Here is a 23,744-nt window from a genome sequence, read left to right as displayed (position 1 = left end):
CTGCCAAAGAAATTATGTTACTGTTCATTTAGGTATCATCCTTATAAGGACTATTTTTAAGTCTTGTTTAGATCTCTAAACAATTAGGGTGATATGAGTTTCTACATTAATGAAAGCCATAATATGGTACATGTTACATATATGTTATATATACATTATTGCTTCAAGAAACGCAGTGGGATTGTTTTTGTTTGTTTGCTTGTTTGTTTGTTTTTCTGACCAGTGACCAATACCAACGCCCTGCAGCGGTGTTACAAATGATTTTTTTTTAGTATTCCACAAACAGAATTTGATGGGTTTGATTTTAAAATTTGCTCCCTGACCAATAGCACAAGCAGCTATTATGTACCATTCTCGCACTCTCTGCTCCCCTTGTTCCTCTTGTGTCTCACTGTTCGTCCTTTGCAATTCAGGAGACATCACGTAGAAATCTCAGCCATCGGATGAGGACAGATTGTGGGCCTCTGTAGCGTAGCGTAACTGATAGGTGATTGGATTGAGAATAATTCCCTCTAATGACGAGGCCGGCTCAAGGCTGTTAGCAGTAATGAGAACACGGTACGTGCACCAAACTAGACACCGCTTCGCCTCCCAATGCACCACAGGAAACTACAAAACACACATACACACACACATCGTCAAAATAGAGAGACTTGCATATCCTGACACAAGGACAAGGCTTCAGTGTTGTGTTATAACACTGTTGAGTTGTACTTTACTAAACCTTAGTAGCCAACTGAAAAAAAGCAAACACACTGACCTGATATGTTAAGGCACACAAACTTTCAGAAAAACAAAACGTCACTATGTTTTGGTTTGGTTTGATTAAATATGCTTCAAAAAAGTCTGTCGGGATAAGTGAAGGACATTCACTTCTGCCTATTAGTAGCTGTTTCTCTGCCCTGAAAGTGCCCCATAGTGTTGGCATGAGATTGGCACAGCTCCCCTCTAGTGCCTGGTGCTACTAACTGGCACACACTATTGGTGTGTCACGAACCACCTGCCAGGCACACATGTTACATGTGTGTTGCCAAGAACCATATTTCCGCACCCCTGCCGTACTTATGTGAACGCAGCAGAGCATCCCTCTGTCTACCTATGTCCCTACCCTTCCATTCATACATGCACAAAAAGTACTACACACCTGCAACTCGCCAGCATTATGTGCACACCTACACACAAGGAAACCCACCCAGACACAATCCCAGAAACATCCAAGCAGAGCAGGTCACCTAAAAACCACCGTATGTGCATCAACAGATGTTGTCGCGCAGGTATCCACATATACAAACAAGGATTCGCCCACACACATACATATAAATGCAGTCACAATCACACAAATAACAGCAGGAAGATTGTGCGCTATGGTATTGGGAGCTTAACCAAACGATGCATGTCTATGATTTTAATAATCATAAAACTCGTCTGCTATCCCTTGTGTGAGTCACAACCGAGGAAGTGGCACTTCAGATGCAGTGCATAATGACGGACCGCCAGATGCTCAATGGTATGCCCAATGGAGCTGATCAGTGTTGAGTGTGATCACAAAACTCCCAGTATACCTGCTATTCTAACCTCCACTGGCAGGAAGACGTCCAGTGGTAGCAGTCAGGCAAGTCGTTCTGTTCTCCAGAGGAGAGCGAGAGCACAAATGCTGATCTCTTCATAATCACTTGAACATTCTACTGATTTGCTTTCAGACAGCAGCATCTCATGTATATACTCTTAAGGCCCTTTCATACTGTACCTGTGAATATTCTGTGCGTTAAAAATATTATTCCGACTCACCTATTGCACTTAATGCAGCCGTTCATACTTACTGCATAATTTCACTGGACAAATTTTTGGCATTTATTTTTTTCAGACCGAACTTGATTTTTTTTTTCTTCAGATTTTTCAGAATCGAATAAACAGATCTGACCAATCACATCGCTGTGCAACAAGCGCACTCGTAGCTCAAATCACACACCTCTACCGAATGTACAATGATATGGAAATAGTAAAATGATACTATTTTACCTCAGATACTCAGCTAAACACTGCTCTGGCTCACTTGGCTCTCTGAAATTATTTCTCTGCCTCGTCGAGTGTGGTCCCATTTGTCCTAACAACAGTTAAAACTGCCCCACTGACATCCTGAAATATGCACAAAAGCGGTTGTGATTCAGCGTCAACTCCTGGATCAAATCATAATATTCTCCCTGCTGCTGCCTCCTCTGAGAACTGGATGAAGCCAACGTCTCCTTTCTTCCTTTTTCATTTAGGACTATCAGGACCAGCTCATCCTCACTTCATGTCAACTTTATTTATTCTTTTTTTCACAATTTGAGCAACACATCCATTGTGTAACAGCCTTTAAACTGAAAACTTTTGGTTCTCTAAATACATATTTACATGTCAAGGTGTTGTTAGCTATACAAACTAATAGATGAGACTACTTACAAATTCAAAGCCCCCCCCAAAAAACTAACAAACTACTAAACACACGTGTATATACAGTACGTGAATATCAGCTGTCTAACATATCAGTTTCAGTTTTCCTAGTTTTAGTATATAATAGGATAATATGTTATTTTCATAAATTGCCTCCCGAGTATATATACTTAAAATGAATTTAAGGCACAAGCTCTCCATTTTTCCTTCTTCCTTTCACTTTGTGACATTTAAAGTTTTATGTAGTTTATTTCTCACATCTGATTTGACCCACCACGCCAAAACACCAAAGGCTTGAAAGCACCCCTCAAAGAGGGGAAAAAATGTTTAATTTGCCTTACATCCAGCAGGGGGAGGTATTGCAGCTTACCCAGAGTCAATGTTTACCCCCTGGTACAGGAGTTGAGTAACAGTTGTGTAAGATTCACTAGTGACACACCTGGGTACAAGAAAGCATTTTAATAATAATGATAATAAACAAACAAACAAACATAGATGCAGTGGATGGTACCAAATTTAGTCTCGTAACACCCCACTTTAAAAACATTATGTGAACTATCTTAATTTATGCATTGCATGTTAAAGACTGAGAACATTTTTTTTTTATTATCTGTGTGTAGTCCATCAATCTGGAACATCCAGGCACACACAGTACCAGTCAAAAGTCTGAACACACCCACCCCTTCATACATACAGTACATGTATAGTTGAGTAAACGGCTTCAGAGAAGCATAGTTAGATGAAGGATTTCAAAGGATGGAGCTTTGTCTATGGAACCATCTGGTGTTGCATAATTATATATAGTATATATCACAGTCAACAGTAACCAAATCATGTAAGATATGTATCAACGGTGTCCAGAAAAAAATAGTATTTAAAAGAGAACAAGGATGATGAGCAGTCTGAAAACATCGGTCTCTGTTGTGCCTCGTTCCAAAAGTAAACTCCGGGTATCCACCACAGATGATTAAATGAATTCACAATTATGAGTGCTCCTCATCATCTACCTACCTGCTGTGACAATGATGAGCCAGAGGATAGTGCTTCTTCCCATAGTCATATTTAGTAAACATATGATAAATGCTTAATGGGAGGCAAACTGTTATAATGTGATCTCTGCTTGTTTGTATCCTAATCCTCACACCTGTATTAAAGCAATTAATAGCCATATTCTGTCATCGGGGTACGATCAGTCATTGCTTCATACAGGAACATAATATATTCTTTGCTTATTGATTTCCAATTCCCTTCTATTGGCCAGGAGACATTTTTTTGTTATGTCAATGAGCACATGGAAAACGTAATGTTGCCTCTGAACACCACCTCACTGGATTTAAAACGATCAAAATTTGATTAAAATGCACACTTTTAGGTTTAAGAGACACTGTTGTGAAAGTAAATATACAGGCTTGACCAAACCACTGGTTACACTCAAAAACAGGAAGGCCAGATTAAACCTTGTTAGAAAACATCTAAAAAGAGGCTGTATAGTTCTGGAAAAAAAAATTTGAACAGAAGACAATAAATATTAACTTCTGTCAGAATGATGGGAAGAGAAAAGTATGGAGAAGGAGGGAAACGCCTAACATCTGAAACACACCACATGAGCTGGCAAACTTGGTGGAGGCAATGTTATGGCATGGACATATATGGCTATCAGTGAAAACCGCCCGCTAGTGTTTATTGATGATGTGACTGATAATGTCAGCCAAATTCTGCAAAACTGATTGGACAGTGCTTCACAGTGTAGCTGGATAGTGAGCCAAAGCATACTGTAGATGTCCAGTTACTTAAGAACCTCTGAAAAATGAGGGACACTGTATTAAAAAAAAAAAAGAAGCTGTAACTCCTAAACAAATTTAAAGCCTGCACTTCAACCACATTAATAAATAGACCTAAAACTGTATTTAAATCATTTTGCCAAATCATAGCTGTAAAGATCACATGCCAATCATCACGTTGTGTTAAATAAAGCATTTTTTTTTTTTTTTTTTTGCATTTATAACTAAATTCCACATAAGTTAGAGTGAAGTAATTACATGTAGAGTGTCCCAAAAGCTTCTGATACCTGAATTATGCTTTACATTACAGGTCACGCCGTAGATTTCCCACAGAGGTCAAAATTAGGCTTTACAGTCAAACTTCGGTTTGGTGGTGCAGACCAAAAATGTCATCTTGTATTAAGCACAACAGCTCAGGAAGCACTCATGCATATCATTTTGACAATTACAACCCAGTTATTTGAGAATGCAGTTTAGAGAACTTGGTAACTTCATAAATGTTAATATTTGAAATTCTCTTTTCTAGAAACCCAAGACAGCAGTCAAACTCATGTTTATTTTCTTCTGTAAATTAGCAAATCTAAATATAGTTTTAGTTGAACATGTGAAAATATTTTTGTGAGATGTTATGTTCTAAGTTGAAGGCATTGTATACGTTTTTGCTGTTCAAATTTAGATGATGAGGATGTAAACCTGAGGGGGTAGGGCTAAATAAGTATATACTTCTGCCTACTCCTTTTCAAACAACTGTATGGAATGATTTTATGAAACGTTGGTGAATGCATATGTTTGAAATAAAAAGGAACTGAACTGAACTAGAAACAGAGCAGCAAGTAATTTTGTAGACTGATTAAGTCAAAGAAAAGAGCCCAGCAGACTGACCCGCTCCCATTTTTGCCCCAAAGCTGCTTGCTTGTTTGAAATTTGCTTTTCCATGTTGCAGTAAGACTTTATAAGAGGAACAAAAATTAATTTTACTATTTTCTGTATCCACACTTGGAATCCAATTTCACAAATAATAGCTCCGGGCTTTGTTTGATAAGTCTGTCCTCATACAAATGCATGCATTATAAGTTGACAAAAGAGAGGAGAAAACCTACTTCAGAGTCAATCAATAATAACATTTCACAACTTGATGGGATAAAAAGAGCTGTATGGACGTTGCTTGTCAATCAGGCTCCATAGTCTGCTGTTCTCTTCTACAAAGCTGTCAGCTATGACAACTGACAGCAGCAGAACCCTGTCTGGTCCAGTATTTGCTGTAGGTGTGTGTATGCATACTGTCCTGGAAATAAATTCAACAAGTTTAGCTACATGGCTATTATTTTAAGGTAAGCTGAATCCAGCGTTAAGGTTGTTACTCAAAAAAAGTAATCTGTTGCACATTGTTTCTTTTCTTAAAAGTAATGCAGTATGTTGCTTAATTACTCACCAAAGAAAGTAATTAGTTACACTACTTGTTACTTTTTTGTAACTCATTGTCACTCAATTACCAGTTAACAATTTGAACCAATAGGCTACAGTCACACACACTAACACAAATGACTACCCTCATGAGAACACGCATAAAATCTGTGTTTTCGTTTTTACGTTTGAACACAAATCCAACAACACAAAGCAAAGATGAAAACCAGAACAAAGTGGCTTTGAAGTGATGGACACACTGATTCTACTTTAGAAACATGGACAGGTAGAAATGGAGGCTGCAGAGTGACAGCTCATCAGTTTACCTTTTGGAGATCAGGGTCCGGCTGCTGGGCTGTGGTCAGCATTCACTCAGCTTTAAAGTCGCTCTGGGTTCTTGTTCTGTCCTGCATGCAGATAACTGAAAAACCTTTGTAGTGAAAGTAAGAAAATAATTGTAACCCTAATGCAGTCACTCAGTTTAGTACAGTAATGTGTTATTACTGCGTTACTTAAAAATGCAATATGATTATAGTGTCTTTGTAACTCATTACATCCAACATCGGCTGAATTTGTATAGATATTTATGCAAGCATGCTTCATTACTTAATTTATTCAAATACTGTTTTTTGATCATGATTTTATTTACTATCAGTATCTCCGTAGAGATGAATAAGCGGTCCCAAAAGGTTGGAAATATTTTGATCATATATGCATGTTCAGTGAGTCTCAGCCACATATGACACAACCTCTACGTCAACTTTACAAGTATGGTAACTTTTTATGTGGGCGTGTTTTTAATTTGTTTTCATTTCCAATATTTTGTATGCACAGTTTTCCAAATCAGCAGCAAAATGCAATAGTACTTTAAAATGTCTGATTAAAAAAAACCAAAAACGAGCTGGGAATATATTCCATGAGAAATTTGGAAAACAATGACCACTTTGAAAATATTGGCACATTAGTAGGCTTAGAGGAAAATCTTTTCACAAAGCTCTTTTGACATGCAAGCAGCCAACAGAAGACAGAAATAAAACCTGGTTTTGTATAAAGCTATGTTAATGAAATCTGAATTGAATTAATTAATTGTGTTAGGAAGGACATTCGGTCTAAAAAAAATCTGCAGCTGAAAGTTGTTTATTAAAGAGAGAGTGCTTACTCATTACTGTGGATGTCCTTAAAAAAAGCAACACAAAAATTCAAATTAACATAAGGTAGCTGTGGTGATGAAGATGAGGGACAAGAGGATAAAGTGTGTTCTCATCATTGGAACAAGAGTGATAATGAACATTTTGTTGGTAAACACAAAGTCACATACACATCTGAGCTTCAGGTGCTTCTTTTCTTCTTCAGTCTTCTTTTCTGAAGAGGATATTTATGGTAATTAGCCACTTTTTGCTGCACTTGTTCTCTGAATGCTATAGTAGAATTTCTATTTCACTCTTAACCACCTGTCACTGCTAAGAAGATGAAAAATGGAGGGCGTACTGCAAAACAAGTGTGGATAGCGCAGTTGTACACCCTGCTCCTTTTTTGCTTTCTTAAAAGCGAAATCAAAGTGATTTATTGGCAGATAGGACATTCCTGCTGACGGTTATCTCAAAGATGGGAAAATGATTGGAAAAATGTGGAAAACGCACACGATCTAGTCGTAAGACAGAAGATATTTTCGTTGAAGGGGCATAGGTAGAAAGGCAACAACAAGAGCCATTGCAAGAAAAGCAAATATGCCTCATCCTCTGTTTGAAATGAACCGTTATTAATATTTTAACATGTTAGCTATGCGTGTGACTTTGAAGAAATGAGCAGTCTTTTTCAGTATATGCTAGAGGAAAGAAGGACAGAGATCGGAAGCTATGACAAAAAAGGATGGAGTTAAACAACGGAGTGAAATAATGGCTCAGAATGGAGCTCTCTCTCACACATAAAGAGCTCCGCAGCATTTTGTCAGCACTGAGCATAGGTAGGAGAGCATAGATGTGAAGTGGTTAAAAAGACCCCAAAGAGGAAGAAAAGTAGAGGAAGGTACATCTGCTTGTGCCTCTGTCATTACCCCTTCACTTTGCCTCTGCCAAGCCTATTACTTAATTTCCCTTGTTGTCCTTCACTATGACAGAGGTTCAAGTGAGTTAAAAGCAAGCCTGCAGAAGCTCATTTTATCAGAGAACTGTGATGAAAAAGTCAAATCAAACAATATCAGGCTTGAAATATGGTCACAAATGGTGCTGGTTGTTGGCTGTAATTGAGCAAAAGCTCAAAGGATTCTACTTATAATACATCACACAGTTAGTCACATTTTACATCTCTACATGCCGGAAACCCACTCTTTATATCCGATACTGGCACACACACAGACATATTCTGCAAAGAAACTATTCCTATGCAATCTCACAGATACAGGATTGTGGCCTAAGAGATTTGTGAGCTCATTTGCAGGCACATTATAGCTCTACTCACTCTAACTTGAAAAAAGAAAAAGTCTCAGCCTTCTGACAATTTTTTATTGTGGAAGTGCAAAACTCATTTAGGTGGTTGACACTAGGGTATAGATATCAGAGATACATGTACTTTTGGAGAGGAACTAGTGCGTGGAAGCAAGGTATGTCAGTAAATTGGATGTGCAAGCATTTTTGGTGCAGGGTGTGTAGGGTTAGGGTACACACGGAAAAAATATGCTTTTTTTGCTGTAATGAAATAAAGTGTATGCTTTCTGTAAGAGCAAGAGAGAAAATTCTCTGATAGGATTTTTCTGATGCCGGTCTAAACAGATGCTCAGATTTCAAGTACCCGCAGAGGTTGAAAAATATGCATATCAGCCTTTCCTATTTCAAAATGCTTTCCTTGAAAAATGCAGATTATAAAATACCAGCTGGGAAAAAGCATGAAGCTGACCCTATAGTTAGGTGCTTTGGGTGCAAATGCACCAATCACTATGTCCCCGCTTCAATTCCTCACTGACAAGACCCTTTGCTATTATTTACCTGGTGCCACAGATGCATATTAGGCAAAGTGCTTAGAAAATCTTGTCACTGTTAGTAAAAACCCATTACAGAAGAGTCACAACTGACTCATTTAGGTGCTGTGCAACTTTTTCAGAGGTCCAGAGCACCATCAGGTGAAAAATATCATATCCGCACAGCAAAACAAACAATTTTATCAAAAATTTTTTTTTTATCATTATTATTATTTTTTACATTTTTAGAAGGAAATAAAATTCTTAAATGCCATCAGTACTTACAAAGTAATACTAAGGGAAGAAACTATGGGAGCTAATATCATGCTCACTGACAAACTCATTTTGACCGAGCTGCAGCACCTTTTTTCACATCTGTCTGAAACTCACCATTTTAGGTCTTTATTATGCAAATGTGTTATGTAGCGACTTAGATAAGTCACGGAAGGAAAGCCTTGACTACAAACGAGGCGATCCGAGCAGTTCAGCTGCAGTGGGAAGTAGTAATTCAGTTTGGTGTGGACTTTGAATTTTGCAGCATGGCAAACATTTTCCATGCACAAAAAAAGCAATACAGTGCAGTAGACAAAAGTACAGGAAAAAAACCAACTGTAATATGAGTATTGTAATTCTTATTACTTTAACTATAGTGCAGCATGATTTTAATTCATCTGTTAAAAACTGTTTACATCAGGTGATCTGTGTTGTACGTAGGGGAAAACTGAAAGAGTACTCTTTCCCATTAATTTGGCATTGCAGTATTGTAATATTGTTGACATAGTATAGAAGAGAGAAAAAAGTACCAATATTAAACACATATTGTATCATATAATTTCAGAATTAATTACCTAAATGTTGTTTCAGATAATTTTACAGAATATAGTATAAAACCACTGATACTATTAACAAACTACTTTCAAAATGAATCTTGAATCCAAATTGACATGATGAAAATATTTTTTTTCACTCATTGATACTAGTTAAGGATCCATGATAACCTGCGATTTAGTTCCTGTGTCATCTACAGTTCGACTTGGCTGTCATGCCTGTCAGGCTGGCTGGAGCGGCTGTATGTGTGCAGTGGTTTTGACTAGTGTGTTGTGATGAAGAAAAAAGGGGTGGAAAAGAGTCTCAAAGCAAAATTCTTATTTTTATCAATTGATCTATAATCCCATCTTCAACTTATGGGGCGCCGTTTGTAAAGTGAAACATGCTGAAATTAACGGCAACATTTTTCCACATTTAGCTCAAAACAAGTCCTTTTTTTACAATATTTAGTAAAATATTTGTAACCTTTCATATTTAAAACAGAATTTTAAATGTTAAATATTCAATCTAAATATTATATTTAAATCTAAATGTTAAATCTATATATTATATTTAAATCTAAATGCTAAATCTAAATATTATATTTAAATCTAAATGTTAAATCTATATATTATATTTAAATCTAAATGCTAAATCTAAATATTATATTTAAATCTAAATATACATGTTAAATCTAAATGTTAAATCTAAATGTTTAGGCTAACATGCAAATTTATTGCACGGATCAGCGGAAATACCAAAATAAAAGCTTTCCGAAAACCTCCGGTGCAAAAGTGTGCTGGTAGTGGTCAGACACGTTCTCACTCCCTAAGCATAATAATTTTCGCTAAGTGACAAATTGTCAACATGTTATGCTTTCGGGTACCCAACACGTTCCTAAATGACAGCATCGGAAAAAGGAGAGCACATGAGAACCGTTTGGACTCAATCTACACATGTTCGATCATTTTCTAAAAATCGCTTTGGAAAACACTATTTTATGTCATTTAGCTGCTAGTTAAAGTTAGGGATAAGGTTAGGTTTAGGGCTGGAACACATGGCTGGAACGTCTATTATGGCGGGACCGTCATTCCACTGGAATTCAGCCATAACCAGGCGCGGACCATGAGAAAGCACGTCCGGCGATTTAGCTGAAAACATCGGAAGATCCGTTTTGTCGGCCATCCAAAGGTTTAGCAGTAGTGCACTCTTAGCAGCTGCAGTCTCCACTTCACAATCGCTGCAGCACATGTCCAGCAAAATCGCTGGACATGCTCGTAGGCAAGAAGTGAAGCAGCACATGGCTGGGAGAGGTGAGGAGGAGAGCAGACACAATTTTGCACCGGAGGTTTTCGGGAAGCTTTTATTTTGGTATTTCCGTTGATCCGTACAATAAATTTGCATGTTAGCCTAAATATTTAGTTTTCTGTAACATTTAGATTTAACATTTAGATTTAACATTTAGATTTAGCATTTAACATTTAACATTTAGATTTAACATTTAGATTTAACATTTAGATTTAACATTTGATGAAAAGTTACAAATATTTTACTAAATGTTGTAAAAAATTACTCGAAAACATGTTTTTGTAAGGTTTTGAGCTAAATGTGGAAAAATGTTGCCGTTAATTTCAGCATGTTTCACTTTACAAACGGAACCCCATATCAACTATGATGGCAAACAAATCAAATCAAATCACTTTTATTGTCACATCACATGTGCAGGTACATTGGTACAGCACGTGTGAGTGAAATTCTTGTGTGCGAGCTTCACAAGCAACAGAGTTGTGCAAAATACAATAATGTAAACACGGGCGGCTGAAATGATTTTCTACTCAGAGTAAGTAATTCTACTGCTTCACACTGCTGGAGCCAGCTGGAGTGGTTTCACTGGGATGAAACATAGATGCCTCCTTACACGAACTTTCAGGCATAGCCAACTGAGAGGTTACCATGAGGCAGAACAACATAATGCTCAAAAACATAGCTCATGGGATCACCAGTCCACCATAAGGTGCCAATTCAGTGATGAGCTTTTCTAAGTGTCGTTTATCTTATTCCCAGAAGAACTAACTAGTAACTTTCCACTTAGTAATCATCATACTAAAGGTATTTCTTGGATAAAATCATTGCTTCCTTCTTTGTTTGAACTCTTGAACTGTATTTCACAAAGGGATGCAAAGCGATGCATCTATCTATTTTTGGTATATGACTCCAGTAGGCTGAGTCAACGCACTTATAAAAGTTGTCTCGCTAAACATTCACTCACTTCCATCACCACCTCAACAATACCACCTCCCACATAAACCTCCCTGGGTTTTTTTGGGGTCCCAGGAGTGCTGTGCGTGTGATCTCGCATACATCCTTTATTCATGTAGAAGGAGTGTTTTTTGGTGGTCCTGCTTCAGACTGGGACATAATCTCTGCTGCTGGTAAACACCAATTTAATTGGCTCAGCTGGTTGGAAAGAGCTACAGTAAGCTGGGGGAAGATGGCATGTATAAGAAATGAGCAACACAGATGTGTCAGGCAAAAAGCAGCGAGAGGAATGAAGTGGCAGCATAGCAAATGTCTCAAACTAGAGAAAGACTAAGGGAGATGACAATGTGCTGGCGTGAGCTCTCCGTTCCCTCAGGGTGTAGGTACTGTATGCTGAAATGCTCTGAAATGTTAGTGCTGGCCCACTTTGCCTTTCTGAAACGGTGATACAGACAGGCAACCATGTTGAACACTTAACTCAAAGGTGACATATAGGTACATATTAGAGAAATTCCTGGGAGATAAACAAGTAAGCCCTGCATACGTGTGTGTGCACACAGTGGATGAAGGTAAGCAGTTATCTAGGGCACCAGAACACTCAGATCACTCAAAAAATGTAACATTACTTTTACTGAACATGGAAAAAAAAATCAGATTTGACAGTACAATTTGGACCATTCTCAGTTCTTATAATACAAAAACATCTTTCTTCCTCAGTTTACTATTTTGCTAATTCATTTGAAATATTTCTTAGAGGTGTAAATAGTAAGGGCTGTTGGAAAGATGACTCTACAGGTCCTGTGGCTCACCTGTTTTCCTGTATTTAAGGAACTAATGTTTCTTCTGAGAATTTCTTGGTCCCTTTTTCTAACGCTTCTGCCTTCCTGTTACCAGCGACTGCATTCTGAGGAAAAGGATGGATTATTCACCTGTGCCACTTCCTTCCATCCATGAATCCAGTCCCACGTGCACAGAAAGCATCCCAGGATCAACAGCTCTCACTACCTGCCTATTTGCCTGCCCCCCTAGAACCTGCCAGCCTTTCACCAGCCGCCTCTCCCACTTTCCCAAGTAAGTCAGAACATTTTCTCTGACAGTCTTCCTTACACTTGCACCACTTTCCTCTCTCCTAGTGGACCTATCTAAAGACCACAGCTTAAACAGTCCCCATCACTCTAGTGAACAAATCCTGCCCAGTTTTCCTTTCGAGTTAAATAAAGACTTTAAAACCGCTATCATCGTTTGGGTTTTATCTGCACTTGAGTCCTCCACTGTACAGGGCGGGCCATTTGTATGGATACACCGTAATAAAATGGGAATGGTTGGTGATATTAAAGTCCTGTTTGTGGCAACATTTCCAAACAAGCTATATTAGTTTGGTCTTTTTCGAATTGTACTGTCATCTACTTTAACATTTAACTCGTTAACTGAGGCCTCTGACATTGTATTATCTGACCCTGGGATGAATTAGTAAATTAGGGACGTCCACCACTCCTGCGAACACACACCGTAATGCTCCAGACCAGCAAACTGCCAAAAGCTCTGTTTTTACACAGGTGGTAACACTTGCTGAGGATCAATTATTCAAGTTCATTTCCTATGGATGCAGTAAGGATCTGCTTATTTTCTTCACAGAGTCCTGTTGAAACTACAAATATAGATTTGGAATTTATATGCAGACACTCCAATATGTGAGCTTGTGCTCAGAGTGGATGAAAAAGATGTCTAAAACATCAAGTTTGTGTCCTTATATGTTCCAAAGGAGCTTCATTAGCACAAACCTATCATACTCTAAGATATAGGAAAAGATGGGGGAATGAGGACAAGACAGCCGCTTGAGCTGAGAAGCTGAAAAATCAGCCGAGCAAAGCAGAGCAGACAGTAACTCCCCACACAAATCAGCAGGATAATGTCCATGAGTAGAAACAGCTCTGACACATACAGTGTTACAGCTACTGAAAAGGAGCTGAAAGAATTTCCCCTCCTTTTATGTTATGTCATATTGTGAAGATTTATGGAAACATACACGAGCATGGTGTAGCCTTCTTTGGTAAAGCTTAACAAATAAGTATGACAGAAATTGCTAGCTTGTGTCAGCGTGGCATGTAACACATTATTGTACCTGGAGCTGGTGCTATACTGATACTGGGATGTTGGCAACTCTTGTCTCCTCCACTTTGCATGTTGATTGTTCAACCAAACTGCTGTCAACCTCTACTCTCATCCTGAACCTGACAAGTTTTCACAGTCCTAATAAAACCGGTCTGAAGATGTTTTGAGGAGTAATGGAAATTAAATTAAATTGAACAAAGCCAGATAAATTGGCTTGGTGGCATTTGTTATTTAGAGAGTGTTAATCCACAGCAGTGCTGTCCAAATAAAAGCGAGGGCAGAATGAGCTGTTGCCTTTAAGCTAATGAGATATTAGCCAAATCCTCTTAGCCAAACTATTTTGTTAGGGTTCAGTGAGCGATTGCCTTGCTGGCACTAATATGGATGAAGAACTGTGGTTTTGTTAAGTGCCAGACTGAAAGCGACTCCAGTTGAGAGTGGTATTAACCATGGATGAATGAAGGAGGAAAAGTGAGAAAACTGAGATTGTCCTTTTCTCCATCAGGTCCTTCAGAAAGCTTGTTTTCATTTAAGATTTTACTGTTGTGCAAACCTAGACTTTTATATTCAGTGTTAAAGCAGAAAAATATGTCACTTAGCAAAGGAAATGAGATTGCTTTTCTGCATGGTGTTTGTAATGGATACAATGATACAAATGACACAACGAAAAATAAATCTGTATTTTCAATTTCTTGTATTCCACTTGAGAAATATTTTGTCGCTTTTGCTTTTAAACACCCCAAGGCAATTGATTTTGATCTTGATAAAACCAAACTGTCACCAATGTAGGCTTATTTTATTTGAAAGATTCTTTTAATTTATTTTGACGTAAAGATTCAGTTCTAAAACTGTGATATTTTTCAGGTTCAGTATATTTGATGGAGTTTTTAAATACTTGTTAATACTCCCCCCCCCCCCCCCCCAGATTTCTTCTCAAAATGTATTGGCTGCTTCTTGTTAAAAACTAGAATTGTATTTTCTTTTTACATGTTAGTTTGAGAATGCAATAAAATACAGAACTAATGATGTGTAATCCACTTCAACCAAACCAGTGGGGTATTGCAATAGAAGAACAGACGCTTCACAATAGATAGAATCAGTGGGAGTATAACAGAGTGGGGCACAAGCCAATTTTCAATCTGAGACGCAAAGCTTAGAATAGACTGACGTGCAGACGCTGTTTGTTTGCCAACTGACTTTCTTTTCTACACACAAGATGGCTTTACACGGGGTGTGAGTTTTACAAACTATAATGATAATTAACACATGACGACAGGATGGTCTTAGAAAAAAATAGGTAAAATGGACTCACGTGACCTCAATCGTAAGTAATCTATGCTAACCATAAACGGCATAAACAATACCTTGACATGAATACATGAGGAATATACAGTTACAAATGAGTGATGACAGTGCTGTGATAATACAGTCTCCTGCCAGTTTGTGACATAGTCACAAAATTGGTTTCACTGATTCTTGCTCACTGACAAAAATTGTCCTTTTGTTGGTGTTAAAGCAGCTGCCGCACAGTTTGAGGGCAGTGCATGAAATACTCAGGAAATTTGATCCTCTAGTTTGTGTTCATGGACACGAACTGCCAAATTGTAGTGCTTGCTCTTTGACAAGGTGATAAAGTCCACATTTGGTGCTTACTTCTGGTTTCACTTGCTGTTTGTCTGTTCTTGTTTAATTGAACAAAAACACTATGCTAGTTTTTAAATAATAAGTCATTTTTATTATTGTCGTACTTGTTTGTTTACTTATCTATAAGCGGAAAACCTGTTGGTAGCTTGAACGTTATTAATATTCTTTTGTTTTGTGGTATGGTGACCTCTATTGGCCACAGTTGGTATACTGGAGCCTTTGTTATACCTAACTATTTCAGTGCTCCGCATAGGCGCAGTAGCGGGTTTATTCCTGTAAGTTTGCATGCTGCCTAATATTCTAATTTACTTTATTTGATTTGTGATGCATGTATAACATGAGTACATTAAGTTGCTAGTTTGTTTGATAAGCTGTGTGGCTGTGTAATTATATATTACACGTATAAGTATATTAGCATTGTATTCTAACTTGTTCTGAGGAATAATGTTACTTCACTCAGTGTTAAGGTTGATCCAGGCTACTTTGAAATGTATGCATGCTCAGTGAATGAGAAAATAATGATCTGTGTTGTTTTGTGTTCGTTTAGTTTTTAGAAAAAGAGGAAACAGAAGAAAATGATTAAAGGATGCCATGTAGAGAAAACTCAAACTCTTTAAAAAATGCAAATGCAGATTTTATGTGTCAGTCACCACTGAAATTAACGTTAATTCAAATAATGAGGAATTTGTGTAGATATAGGCACCTATTGGTCTTATTGGCCAACGCAGCAGTTTATGATATAGTCACAACCACAAACTTATACCATGGGGATGCTACACCTTGCACAAATGGACTTAAAAAGTAGTCTGACTCCAGACTCCAGACAAACATTTAGTTTATATTGACAAGTTAATGAGTGAAAAGTTTAAACCTGCTTATTCTCATCAGTGTTTTGGGGGCAATTGGCTCTAAATGATTATATTATTGCCACAAACATTCTGCTCCAGGCAGCAGTAAAAGAAACATTTCCAGCACTAAGTCAGATTTATGTCAAAGTGTTAAATCAGCAACTGCTCAAATAAACCTAGAAGCCGATATTATCCTTAGTTAACACATTTGGACTACATTACATTGTAGTAACACAGCAGTCATTCAGAAAAAAATGCTAATAGCAAGTATAGCTTTATTTTCTTTTGTGACTTTCACAACTACAAATTTCTCAAAAAACACCTGTTTTCCTTTTGTCATAAGATATTAGATAATTGATGCAGTGTTTACAGTACTCCACCATAATGCTGTAGTTATGGGGCACCATTGAAGGAAATGAAATTCTAATATTTATATCTACTGACAATTTTACTTCACATTTCACATGATAGTGTTTGCTAGATTTACAAGGAAGACTGAAACTGATAGAAAGTATCAGTACACCAATCTTTGCAACTACCGGGCCAATTATAATACCACTTAAAAACACTAGGCACTCATCCTGTGATTATCACTTTAAAGTAGATGCAAACTCTCATGTTTAAACTGATCAACTTTGAAAACACAAATTTGCATATTTTTTTTTTCCCTCTGTCAATCCTGTGAAAGGATTGACAAAAAAAGTTGATTCTGTTCATCTGGACGTAGCGTTTTCAGTGGGAGACACGTTTCGTCACTCATCCAAGTGACTTCTTCCGTCTCAGCTGACTGCAGGTTTCCCCAAACTTACAAACAGTACATTTGCACAATAACTGAAACCGTGAGGTCAGTTTCCTTTTCCTGATGACACTCAGTTTGTGCTCCAGTGGATGATGAGTGAAGGTTTGACTCTCATCATCCACTGCAGCACAAACTGGGTGTCATCAGGACGCTACAACATAGAGCGAAAAACCATTCCCACAGACATAGCGGCCAGGGAAGCAGAAGAACATCACGTCAAGAAGGTCCTGAGTAAATGTGGTTATCCCAGCTGGATGTTTCTCAAAGCTGGGAAGGCACCTAAAAAAAGCTTCAGCTGATCCAGGAAAGAGGGGCAACTGCTGCCTAGGCTTAGTGATCCAATATGTGTCAGGAGTATCGGAACAGTTGACACACATTTTTCTCCAAACACTGCGTCTCTGTGGCTTTTAAACCCCAAAACACGCTGCTCCAAAAACTGTTCCACCGCAAGGATCGGGTCCCCCGACACAAACAGAGTAATGTCGTGTATGCTGTTAAGTGCCAGGAGGATTCCCATGATTTATACATTGGGGAAACCAAACAACTTTTGGCGAAGCAGATGGCACAACACAGAAGAGCTAACTCATCAGACCAGGACTTTGTAGTCCAGTGATGAGGATGTACACATTCTGGACAGAGGAACGCTGGTTTGAGCGGGGAGTCAAGGAGGCCATTTACGTGAAAAGGGAAAGAACATCTCTGAATCAAGGAGGGGACCTAAGGGTACATCTTTCACCATCTTACAATGCTGTGATTGCAGCCATTCTCCAACTCTCTCTGAATGGTACTCATGGCAATTGATTAATGGTCTTTGATCAGTGGGCTATGACTATTGAAAACGCTACGTCCAGATGAACAGAATCAACTTTTGGGATTTACTTACCTGGATTATTGAGCATGCATCAAGACAATCCTGTGATGATCTAACAGTTTTCATGTCCACCAGCTTATAAGGGCTTCATAGCTGCTAAATGCTGCACAGATTCCTCTGGCCGGCTTGGTTGCTAGGTAGCTTACTTTCAGTTAGTCCGTGAGACTAACTAGACAGTAAATTTGAGGCTCATAACAACATAACAATGAGCTGATGGATATTAAAAACAGTCTTTAAAGCTTTGGGGAGCTGCATGCTTGATTAATACAGCTAATGCAGGAGTTTTGCATGCTGCTACTACAGGAAGCAGTCTGTTCCTTGGAGGCAAACCTTGTGTTTCCCTGCTACATATGCTAATGAATTCTAAGGGCAAAAAACAGGTTGATTTACAAATTGACCCTTACCATCTCAAACGGCATTACAAACAGCTCTGATTTCCTTCTACACGGGAATCTGGGAAGACAGAGAGGGCAATCATATTCATCTGTAGCCACCCTCCCTCTGCATTTGCCTGGTCTGACAGAAACTGCAGGGGTTGTGTGCTCACGGAATGAAATGTGAATAAATAACAGCGAGAGAGAGAGAGAGGAAGAACAGGCAAAAGCATTAATTTCCCACCTTCATTCATATTCACATGGTGGGGCCATCGCTCTCAGACGTGTGATCTTAAACAGATTTTTTGGCGCTCACCCCCATCAGCGCATTTTTGCTGTCATGTATCAAAGCTGTCGTGTATATGAATAAACCCCGAAACCCAGCTTCATATCCAGCCTGAGCTAAAGTGATATGCGGAGGTGGGGTGGGTGCAAGGCAGCAAGGACCCAGTTGCACATTGCAGGGATCATGGCAGGAGACGACACCATACATCAGTGAGGACATAGGCTGTCAGAGCATGAATGGGTTTTGTCATGAATGAATAACTACCACAAATGTGCGGTGAGGGGAAGAGGAGAGCTTTACTTGCCTTAGCCTTTTCATCTCCTATGATCCACACTTCAGAGTTGGAGTGAAGAGGTGTGTGTTTGTGTGTAGTGAGCTTGTTGAAATAAACAGATTCCTCATTGGAAGAAACAAGGAAGGATAGCCTCCTCTTCACAATGAGAGAACACTAACGGAAAGTGAAGCCAAGCAAATGTTGCCAGGGCAAACGGAGTGTGTGCCGTCTGTGTCAGCATTGTGTTTTATACTCATGTGTACTGTCACCTCAGGCTTGTGTCGTCGGAACATCTCAACACTTTTGTCTCACTGAATAGAGCTAATTTCCCACCCAAAGGGAGTTCTGTCACAAGGAATGTGCAATGAGAAATGGACTCATTGCTCGTCACAGTCACTCAGTTGTCATCATTTTATTCCCAAGAGGTGTGTTCATTTCTGCCTACTATGTATTTGAGGAACAAAAACTACAGTAAAAATGACTCTCTAGTAAAAGAAAAAAAGATAAGAAAAACCCACCAAGATGGAGTGAGACAAAGAAAGATGTAGCCCCTCCTCTGGGATAAAACAGTCCATACTGTGAGGAGGTGGGTGAGACTGGGAAGGTGAGGAAACTGGGCTGAAACAGTAGGAGGGGGAGGGGATACTGAGTCTTACCCACCATACTGTGTTTGTACTTCATCAACAGTATCCCAGAATGCCGCATGCTGATTTCCCGTATGCCCTGGCACTCTCTCCCATGGCAGCTGGTGTCCATTCTCCTTGTACTTCCATTCCACATACCATGGCAACGACTAACTCCTTCCACCCCCTGGTTTGACTCTCCTGTTACCTGTGACCTTACTGTTGTTCTCACCAGGGGGTATGTTATCCTAACATACACATTCACACGTATGCATTTATATCTGCTCAAATATTTACAGATATGTTTTCTCTGTCCCACTTTGTCTGCTAAAAACATAAAAGTAATTACATTTTTTAAAAATATTTCGCATAGATTTTTTTTTCCTTTTGTTTTCTTTTTCCATTTGTGTCGATGCCAGCTGGACTGGACTGTTTCCCCTCAGCGCACACACATTTGCACATGGTTCTGCACTGTCCACTGTACCCTTGACTGTACAAGGTGGGAGTGATTTATGTATTTACAGGGACAGTGAACAATGAAAAACACTTATTAGGTGTCATGTTCTTCATCGTTCATGATCAAGGTTAAAGGAGGATTTTAAACATGTTCTGCAGCATAGGCGTTGGTGTGTGTGTGTGTGTGTGTGTGTCTGTGCCGGTCCCCAAAGGCCCAGTGGCTTCCCCTGAATAACTGTGTAATCGATCATAAAAACTGCTGATTAGCTCAGTGTGGACAAGAGACAAGAAGGCAGTCGTGTACAAGGGACATTGACTGAATTAATGATGGTTTATGTGATGGCCGGTGCACAGGCTATTTTATGATCAATGTATGAACTCAGTCACACTGGGCTAGTTTATTGGATAAAATTCTAATTTGTATTGGGTTAAAATAAATTATACTTTTGTTGAATCATATCCATCCTTTTTTTTACTCAATGGCCAATTTAGATATCAGAGCTATTGATTTGTGCCTTGCTTTCATTATGTGATTGCATGCAGACCCTGAACCACATAAGCATGAATTTTTGAAGCTCAAAGGAATACCTTAGGATTATTCATTCATTAGCGTTGCTGAAGATGAAGCCAACAGTTGCATCTCTTGCATGCACAACAAAGATCTTGTTTTCTGAACCATCAAGTCTAGTCAACGGTGTTACTTTTACAGCCCAATATTAGAAACTATGAATTTGCCACAAGCAGCTGCACATTATGCACAACATGCAACACCCTTTATACTCAAACAGTTTAAGACTGTTGGAAGTGTGAAATACAGTCACGGTATAATAATGCTTAATGCAAACAGTCTCCAACAAAATGATGAAGTACTAGACATTATTGGAAGTCATTAAAAGTCACCTTCAGTTTAGTTGGGCCCAGTTGGGTTGCATATATCCACAAGCAAAACCACAGTGGAAAACAATGAAAAATCAGAGTTAATTTAAAAGATTCTTTTAAAAAAACGCTGTGTTCAGTTAGGGCTACTGATATAATGTTGTTTAGATTATAGGTAAGAATTTAACCAAAGCATTCAAGCTATTTTAAAGTAATTAAGTATTCAAGGGATGCCCAGATGAACAGAATAAATTTTTGGGGATTTCCTTACCTGGATATTGAGCATGCATCAAGATATTCGAGGGATGATGTCTTTTCTTGTCCGCTGGTTCCTATCGCCTATTTCCAAATTAATTTCACATTGCATTTAAAATAAACCAAGTTTTGAATTTAAAAAGAAATACAAACAGATAAGATTCATATTACAACATATTACAACTTTGAGTTTTTCAAATCTCTTTTGTGAAAATGCCTCTATGGTGGGAGAAACTGGGGACGAACCATGTAAGCAAAGGTTGTAAACTCTAGACAAGAGGCCTACTAAGTTCAAATATGTGAGAAAATGTTAAACAAAGGATTTGGGCCTCCTAAAACAACGCAGTGATTGCCAGAAAAAACATCAAGAAAAATGTGCTTGCAAAGGACACCAAAACACAGACAGAAGAATCAAGCAGTGCACCCTGTCCTAATCCAGGCTGGATGGAGCCTGCAATACAGCGACTCATCCCTCCTTGTAGGCCCCAGTTCGTCTTTTATCTCCAAGGGACTGTTTACTTCCAGTAATTAGGCTATTCATCACACTAATGGGAACATCCCCCGCCACTAAATAACTTCTCTTTTCTCTGAATAAGGCTTACAATTCCGGCAAGGCATCATGAGAGGGAGGTGATACTCCTCCTAACCATGATGCCATAGCGGGCAAGTTGTCTAATCTGTCAACATTTCTTATCAAAAGGCCATTCATGGCCTACAATGCACTGGGGAGCATCATGAGCAAATATTAACAAAAAAAGTATAAAAATATAATAATTCCAAATGAAGTATAGAGGATTTGCTCTCCAAATGCTGAATATGCTATGTGAAGGAATTTTTGATCTACTTCCCACAAACAGCAATCTTTTGGAAAGCCACTAGATGAAAAATGTAATTTCAGTTCAGTCAGGGCCACTTTATTCTGAGTAAATTATAAATTACTGTGGATGGAATAATATTTGCTAGTATGGATCTTTGCTGGGACCTTTCTGCCCTTCACATGGAAAGCCTGAGGCGAGAAGAACAGCAGCAAAGGTAGAGGGCAAAGTAGGCATCAATGACAACAGTGATGACACTGATTAAGTCAGATACAGCTTAAAAAGCAGCATCTTTGGTGGTTGCAAAGAGGCATGCAGATGAAGAAGCAGAGTCAGATAGCAGCTCACCAGACTCATCTGAACCAGGGGCGATTTTAGCCCATTTTTGGGGGTCCTTCAAATCAAAGCGCCCCCAAAGATTTCTTACTTTTTTTGACAATATTTGCTGTTTGTGGGACACACTGCTAAAAATATAAAAAGCATACAGTACGTAATTGATTCGGAACATTTTAACAACAAAAGTATAGATAAGCCCTCCCTGTTTGAAATGGTTATTTTGTCCTATGTGTATGTGCCGATATTGAACCCAAGGTACTAACTAGCTAACTGGCTGGATGCCCATTAACCTTATAACTCCTGGTGTGTGTGTGTGTGTGTGTGTGTGTGTGTGTGTGTGTGTGTGTGTGTGTGTGTGTGTGTGTGTGTGTGTGTGTGTGTGTGTGTGTGTGTACAGAGAGACAGGAAGGTTTTTTTTTCAAACACATTCAGTGTAAGATCAAATGATCCATCAATAAAGGATAATGTTGGATCAGTGTTTCAATATTTATATCCTCTATTAGATGTACATGTGGTTTGGTTATTTGCCTTTTGGTTGAAAGTACGCTAAGAGAGGACTTTTTTTAATTAGTGATCTTAATAGTATTTTTTTTAAATCTAATTGAATACTATCTATTTGTGTATGATTGTCAGTCCAAAGAGGGAGAGAGGAAAGAGGAGAACATGAGGAGAAAGTACAAGGTCAGGAAGAACCAGGTAAGAAAACAGACAGGGAGTACTAACAGGCAAAACAGAAACTGTTAAACTGACAAAGAGAAAAAACAACACCTAATTTTACTCATACAATCTGGAAGTTGTGTTCTCCCTATATTAAAGCTGCTATACAGAATCTGCAAAACAAACTAGGTTGTCAGCCCTGGCACTGCATTACCATATTGTAATTCAGTCAGAGGAAGTCACAGTTGCCAAAAACCTTTTGAAGCTCAAGAGTGAGGCTGGTGCCATTCCAGACATGTTAACATTGTACAATCCTCTGGATAATCAGATCTTCCCCACACTGAAAACTGTTATTCGGGTTGTCCTAACAAACCCAGTTAGCAGCTGTAGCGGTGAGAGGTCTTTTAGTGTCTTGAGTCAGCTCCATACCTGGCTGAGAAGGACCATGGGTCAAAGCAGACTCCAGCACCTGGCTGTGATGTCAGTTGAGAAAGAGATGCTTGAGAGACTTGACCACCAAAATGTGATGGACAGATTTACCAACCTCAAGGTGAGGCGACATAGGTTAAAAGAAAAGAAAAAATTTCAAGGACTCTTCTATTTTTGGAGTGTATTTTTATTTATCTGTATTATATTATACATACACTTTAAAAGGGAATCTCTGTCCAAAAAATGCACTCAGTTTACTTTTTACTCACTATGAGCATCATTCATTATTCTCCCGCAGTAATTAAGGTTAGGATATGTATATATATATTTTTAAATTCCAATCCATTCTTCTTTTGCAGCATTTAAATAACCTTTATCAGATTTGATGGTTTTGTTACAGACTTTTCAGTGTTTTGCTTTTCTTTCACAAATGTGGGGATTAAATTGTGTTA

The sequence above is a fragment of the Astatotilapia calliptera genome, chromosome 16 (assembly GCF_900246225.1).
Source record: "Astatotilapia calliptera chromosome 16, fAstCal1.2, whole genome shotgun sequence".
Lineage (NCBI taxonomy): Eukaryota > Metazoa > Chordata > Actinopteri > Cichliformes > Cichlidae > Astatotilapia > Astatotilapia calliptera.
Note: the sequence above shows the minus strand (reverse complement) of the source record.